Genomic DNA, 7,955 nt, shown 5'->3' on the forward strand with positions numbered 1-7,955 from the left:
GCCAGGCATTTCAGCACACATGCGTTCACATTCGTGAATGTGTTGAAAACGGACCATGTTTATTTATTTTCTTAATTAAATTCAAATATAAATACAATTTGAATCAAATTAATCCAGTATGGATGTAGAAGCCTACTTGTTGCAGACCCCACATTTTGTTTTTGTTTTCAATTTACCTGGATATTGTTGAAACTCTTACTCGTTGATCAGACAATTGGTTGTAGACCATTTTGATGACGACGACGACGATGATGATGATGATGATGATATTGGGATGATAACCTCTTTAACCCAATATAATATTCTATTTACAAAGGTAAGAACCCAGTAGGCCTACTTTCTAAACGCCCCAAAGCTCGTCGACTCGAATCATTCTTTTTAATGGCTACCCCATGCTCTACAATGGGGAGATATATTGCGGATTTACTGCAATGCGCACAAGCCAAGCCTTTCGTATGGGTGCGATAGTGTCCTCATGGGAATTCAGAGGACACCCCATTTGAAAAACGTCTTCAAACTGAAAGAATCTTAACTTTAACTGCACAGGAAATATAGAGACTAACATCCTGATAACCCTGTCTACAATGTAGGTCTACAAGTGGAATATGGAATTATTCATTAGTGCACTAACCACGGCAGTTAAAGGTGAGGGGATGTGTTCTTCTTCTGTGCGTTAGATAATCTACTAAACAAGTAGGCTATAGAGTAGACTATATATTTGAATCAAGTAAGTTACAAACAATTTCAAAGTTTTAAATTACATTTATTAAAAAGGAACAACTCAGTGAACAAGAAGAAAATATTGTCAATATACAATATCACTTATGAACAAACGTACAACACTTTTTCACTGAACAGTGAAATATCATATTCTTACATTTGTACATTATGCTGTGTAAATCAGATGTTATTTCCTACTATAAACAAGAGCCTTAAATAATGGAGTGGTACTAACTGCTATAAATATTTGCTGCCCTTTTCAACTTTGCCCTAAAACAATTGAATGCCCTCGCAAGAAAGTGCAACATTTAAGTAATTGTAATTCAAATGAATGAAAAAAAATTGTAGTAAGTGTGATTTTAAGTGTTTAAACACTTGACCTACATGGCTTGATAATTAATTGTTCATAACTGTTTTAAAGTGCAGCCGACCTCTATTTGGGGAACATATTGGCTATCAATTAGCATATAAAAAAATAAATGCATTATCATCAGCTATGATATTATACAATTCTGAAATCATACTGCCTATACTTTGTTCCATCTGAAACAAATAGGACATTGTTGTAAAAGAAACAGCAGTAATTGGAAAATTATCTAGTATTAATTCGATTTTTTAAAGAAAAAACTATTACATTTTCAATAGCTTTAAAACATACATAAATAACTTTCACTCATTGGGGAAACATAAATTACACAGAAATATGTACAGGTAACCTGTTAACCATTTCACAAAACATTGTGCAGTCTTTGCCATAGCCCTATACGTGTCAAAATCTCAATCATCTATTTTACTGGATTCTTGGTCGCTCTGATCATCGGTGAAGCATACATCAACGTCGCTGTCATTGTCGCTCTTTTGCTCGTGATCCTCGAATATGCCCTCGGTTTTGTCCTCAGCTTTTTTTATTGTTTGTCCAGGGTGCCTCGATTTGACATGACGCTCCAAATCCCTCCGGCGCACCAGCACCTTGCCACAGAACTCGCACCTGTACGGGGTGTTCCCCTCCGCGTGCAGACGGATGTGCTTATTCAGGTTGCTGGGGTCACCGAAGGGCCGAAAACAAACTTTGCACTTCAATGGTTTGTACCCTGTGTGAGTTCTCATGTGGATCTTGAGTCCGTATTTCCGAGAGTACAGTTTACCACAGTAAAGACATAAGTGTCCCTTTTTGGGCTTCCCTGAGCCTGTGTTAGCAGTGGGCATAGAGTCGAGCCTGGCTCGGTTCTTTTCGACGGCTATTTCAGACAACTGTTGAGTGTGCATGGCTATCTCCCTGTCAATGTTGGTTATTGAACCCAGGTCTTGGTTGAGTGCAGGTGCGCCAAAGTAGGACATAGACTCCGGGTATTTTAGGAGATTGCTCAAATGGAATTTCAGTGGGTAGTAGGGTGAACTATAAAGCAGCTCGCCATTGTACACGGTGAATGGCATGAGGGGGATATTGCAATCTCCATTATATGGCTTGACGCCATCGAACTGAGGCAGAGAAAACCTCTCAAAATGGAATCCAGAGGACATCTGAGAGTAGCGTGAGGGGGACAGTCCAGGGTGCATCCGGCTTTCCAGGTGCTTAAAAGCCGATGTCTCCTCGAAATTAGGTATTAACGGAAAACCCCTGATGGCGTTTGCACACGGGACTACGGGAGATGTGGAGGGATGGCTTCCGGTCAAAGGTTCATTCAGGGCTCGCGTCGATTTCATGTTCCCCAGGAGTTTGCTGAAGCCTAGTCCATTATGCTTTCCATTAGTTTCCTCTCTGTAGACGTCAGCCACGGGGACCTTGGATTGGCCCATGGGCCTGAATGCAGAGCGCACACCTGGGTTGAACCCCATGTTGCTCAACATTGAAGACGTTGCGCCAAGGCCCATGAGATGTCCGTGGTTTCTGGCTGAGGTAACGCTCATGTCAAGTGCTCTGTCCTGCTCCTCAGAGCTGGGTTTCTTTGCTACCCCGCTTTGTTGAGGAAGGGTGAGGAAGACACGGTCCGTCTGACAGAGTCTGAGATGGAGGTGTTGTGGCCGTTCCTGGGCGAGGCCGAGGTGTTGGGAATGTCCCCGGATTTGGGTGACCTGCTGAAGCTGTCTGTGCCCCTGGCCTGCTCGCTGTTCACAAAGCCCCGTCCGTTGCTCAGAGCGCAGTGGAAATGGACGTGGGCCTTGAGTGTGTTGGGATATTTAAATATTCTCCAGCAGTACCAGCAAATGTAACGTTCTTCACCTGTAGAGAAGCACAGAGACATGAGGTTAATATCGATGGGTCTCCATATTCCCGAATCTCCCCACTTCTGTCAATAAAGCGCTTTCAAACCTGAACATTTGTGTTCCTACACATTTCTATATATTGCTTTGTGAGTGTAGAAGCCTATTATCTGGTGCTTTATGACTGATGTTCCATCTGCAGATGCTCCCAGTGACCTATTAGAGTAACCTCAAACTGTACGGTTATTTTTGTGCCACATGCAAATCTTTTCCATTTCCCATTTAAATGTTTTGGATAAATCCCTTGAGATGAATCGACTCATTTCCAATGGGATTCAGGTTTCGAATAGGCGACAGAGTATATTAACCCTATCCACCTCATCAAATGTGAGCAATGACACAAGTTGAACAATAGGAGGTCAATTATATAGATGTAATGATTTTGTAATCCTTATAGGGCTGTTGTTTATCATCGCCATCAAAAGAGCAAACGCCCCGTCCAATCTGTCGCTCCGAAACCAATAGGTTGAATAGGGGGACTTTCGCTGTGCCCTTTCCCGTGGAAATGACAGCAGCTGTTGCTTGAAATCGCAAATCGCCATAGACAATAAGGCTAGCCCATCTGTTAACGCCAAATAATAGGACGCGTATGTCAAGGAGCGCACGCTGTATTGGCCGGAGAGCAGCAGAAAGTGCTTCGCCACAAATCAGGGCAATATACATCCCACATAAAAGTTAGCATTCATTAGGCAACAATACCTTATGTAGCCAGCTAATTTACCGTAAAGCACCTTTTTTGAAATTATTTGCTTTTGAATACATTAATATTAACGAGGCGATGACATTTGTTAACCTCTGTCCCCCTATGAATTACTATCGTCTGCTTTGATGATTGTTAAAACACGCCTATTCCTGCTTTTAAATTGCGGGTTTATTCCATGTGCCTGTCATTGTAATTAGTGTAACAGTCGAATATAATTTTGGTAGGCTATATCTTGAAAATTATTGTCATGCCCTCCATTTCACATGCCCTATTTTTCTCAGACAGAGTAATTACACACACTCTTAGAAAAAAAGGTTCTAGATAGAACCAAATAGGGTTCTATTGCTTGCTTCATGTATGGCACCCCTAAAGGTTCTATATAGAAACCCTTTGTAGGGTTCTTTGATCAGAACCCCAGGGGTTCTTCTTCACTGAACCAACATTTCGTTTCTGTATAGAACCTTAAAGGGTGCCATATATGCAGCAAGCATAGAACCCTTTTTCGTTCTATCCAGAACCGTTTTTTCTAAGAGTGCAGTAATAGATGGGTGAAATAATATAGTCTAGGCATTATAATTTAATCTAAACACAGTTATCGAATTTTCCTGAGTTGGCGGTATGTGTAATCTAATTAAAACTGGATTATTTCGCTGGTGATTTTATGATTAGGCTATAATTCGATAGGCCTATAAACCTATGGCATCGACGCCACTGTTTGAATATCCAGATAATTGTTTTGGGGAAAAAGTTATTATTATTATTATTGTTATTATTGTTATTTTCTGTTTATTACACTAGCACAACGAAGCCTAGTAGGTGGTGGTTGGGCCTATTGCTGTCTGTTTTACACATTTTCATTTAAAATGATGAAAAACAATTCGATTTTAATATTGAATTGTTTAACATGAAATTCTGTCAAGCCTATTTAGTTAACAAGACCATTTAACTTTTTAATGTAAATAAAACCATCAAATGACCCCGGAATCGAAATGTATGCTCTGGGGATGCACATTTGTCAACCGTGAAAATATAGGCCTACAACCTTTCCACATAAATTGATTATAATAGCTGGATGCCAAGGTTTGGACAGTCACTTAACTGTGCAATGATGGAACTCACAAAATGTCAATGCCAGTAAGCAGCATCAGCAGGGCTATACTGTAGCCTAATCCATTTCTATTAAAACTTTTGTTTGGACAAGACCACATAATGATACATGTGAATTTCGATCGTGCATAAACTGTTGAACCACCGGCAAACAAATATACATCATATTAACAATATGCCATTTAGCAGACACTTTTATCCAAAGCGACTTACAGTCATGTGTGCATACATTTTTACGTATGGGTGGTCCCGGGGATCGAACCCACTACCCTGGCGTTACAAGCGCCATGCTCTACCAATTGAGCTACAGATTGAGCTACTTTTCTCATCGTTTTAAAGGGTCATTCTACAGTTGTCTTACCTTTCTCGTCGTGTGTTGGAGTGGCAGTGGCAGGGATGTCGTACCACCTGGCCAGAGTATTGGAGTACCACACACTCAGCTCCTCGCCTGCTGGGATCTCCGTCAGCACACGATAGAAAATCTAACGTCAAAGGGCAACGTTAGATACATGCAACTAACTGTTTCAGCTTGTGTAAAAAAATGAAATAATCAAATGACTTGAGCTTTATGCATTTTTAAATAAAGCACAGTACTGACCTGCCCACCAGGTAGATCTGAGACAGCCTCCAAGTTCTGTTCTTGACTGTTTCTGGCCGCCCGGATACACCCAATCCAGTCTGACACAAGGCAACCTGATTCATCCACGAATTCTCCCCTCAGCAGCCGAATCTAGATCCACAACATGGATGGTTCAACGCTAGAAATGACGCTAACAAGGCCTAACATTCGATAAAATCATAGATCACTAAAAGGCCGGCAGCCGCAGCTTATAATAGTTTATGAATAAATCATGAACAGAGCTGCATATTTGACATTGCAACGTCACGCTTGACTGCAATTGCAGCAAAAAAAAGCTTTGTGTTTCTGTTCGTATAGGCTTAGCACAAATCAATATTAAAGGCTTTAGTTTTAAAAATATTGGTTTATTAAATATTGAATTAATCGTTTGTAAATAGTATTGTTATTATGCCCAATGGCTATCTGATAGGCTATAGCCTACCTTGATGTGTGCCAAAGCGTTTAATGCGTCTTTATCTGCTATGTTAACCAGCGGTGATAATTTACCAGGGAGAATGACACATAATTGAGTTGATATGGGAAACGAATTTGAGAGGTGTCAAAGGGTCTCTAAACTGTTCAAGCAAATTAAAGATTGAAGCGTGACATTTGACACGGAGATTGCACCTGATGCATCACATGAAGCCCAGGGCGATGCATTTAGCCGCATCAATCACAAACGTCGACAACAGTGTGAAGGCCTATGCCTATATTTATAATGCAGTTTTAATGTAGGGTACTTATCTATTGGTTTGTTTAAGACCATAAACTCAGCAATAAACAATTAGCCTGTATAAAAAATTATGTTAAATAAATGAATAAACATTCAATTAAAATAGAAATAGCATCCATTTCTGGTAGTTCCATATTGTATTAAGAATGATATGTGTTGCAGGAATGTTATTTTAGATGTTCTATACATTTCTATAGGCTATATTTTAGCATTTCTAATCCATGTTCTTATTTTATAGCTCGAGGCTGTGGTCTTATGCCTTAGCATCTTTCCATGGCCGGATTGCATAAAAATTAAATGGTTCATTGGAATATCTAGCCTACTAGAAATTTAAAGCGGGCGAGGAAATGAAATCTCACACAACACCCCAGGTTGCCCTATTAGGGCGGTTAAGTAAAGGCACAGAGTGACAAGTCGTCCCACTAATATAACTCAATTATTTCCAACCTGACAGCACGAACCAATTAATAACCGAAGGCCCAATGAACTTTGACAGGTCTGGTTCAAAATGTTAAAAAAGATCACTGTGTCCCCTTTACCTGCCCTGATAATTAAATATAGGTCCTATAGAAAGAAAATAATGTTTTCGAAATTCATTTTCTAGTTTTATCTTTCATTAGGTGAATGATTCCCCTAAAGTGTCCATTATTCTTATCAATCTTGTACATAAATAATAATATGAGTATTAATATAGGCCTAAAAGTGATAATGATAATAATAATCAAATTATTTGTCATTCAAATAGGAAAATAATTAAAACAATGCCACAGTATGTATGGGCTGTAGACAATTTTTTCTTCCGATAGTTTGTAATTCAATTCTGAAGCCTGCAAAAATCAACCTACAAAAAGCAGAATTGTAAAAAATGAATATTTGCAGATGGAAATAATTAGGAATAAATCATATTTCATGCGATAATAAAAACGGTGCTTACCTTTTTCTTGGTTACGACCTCTTTGCGATCAGTCACGTATTTCCCTAGTTTGAAGATGCCCGGCACCGGTCCTATCCGCAGGCCGGTCGGGATGCTGCAGTCTGCAAACACACTGATAGTGGATGACCGCGTTGCTTGCATGGCTGGCTCTGCGTGCAGTGGTTTGAGAACCATGAAGACCACGCAGTGACTGATTGAGACAAGAAGTAGTCACAGAGATGAGGACAGGCCAATCTCCGCCCGCAAAGTGATGCGGTGGCGTATGATCCGGCTTTTCTAATGGAGCAGCAAGGTACCCCCTCGACACATTAACGCGCAAGGGCGAGCAGTATGCGCGCGGTGTGAGAGAGTTTGGCTCTTTCGGCAGCTGTGGGGAGAAAACGGGCCGAGATGGTCACATGGAGACTTTCCTCACCCTCGCATATAATGAATTGCTCCAAAACGGCCAGGAGACAATGGGCCAGGCGACCTTCCCATCCCCAAAATCCAATTTGTCAAGGGCAGAGAAAAAAGAGTGCAGAATCAAAGGTCTGGAGCTACCATTAATCCTCAGCATGTGGCTTTGTACCCCAGACAGCTCCGATATTTTAACTGACAAATCCACTGTATAATTTCTCCATAAATTCTCCCCTTTTTATTGTTCCTTTACAAACCAGTTTTTGGAAATCAGTCACTACTTTAAATCTACTTGGCTGCGTTATTTTGGGTTTATATACTTCAAAGCACTTTATTATCTCCGTTTGGCTGCATTGTGTGTCCCTAGTTTAACAAAAGGAGCAGGAATGTTTGGAAGACTTGTTAACTTCTATTGACTCCCGGCGTGTGCCGGGTTGAGATCGGGCAGGTACCAGAACCACCAGAAAAATAGCAATAGCTT

General features: G+C 40.5%; 1 pseudogene; it reads right to left on the reverse strand.

Moving 5' to 3' along the window:
- Positions 1-774: 774 nt before the first annotated feature.
- Positions 775-7,333, reverse strand: LOC121585886 (annotated as a pseudogene).
- Between the last annotated feature and the right edge of the window lie 622 nt (positions 7,334-7,955).

The sequence above is a fragment of the Coregonus clupeaformis genome, unplaced genomic scaffold, assembly GCF_020615455.1.
Source record: "Coregonus clupeaformis isolate EN_2021a unplaced genomic scaffold, ASM2061545v1 scaf2248, whole genome shotgun sequence".
Taxonomy (NCBI): Eukaryota; Metazoa; Chordata; class Actinopteri; order Salmoniformes; family Salmonidae; genus Coregonus; species Coregonus clupeaformis.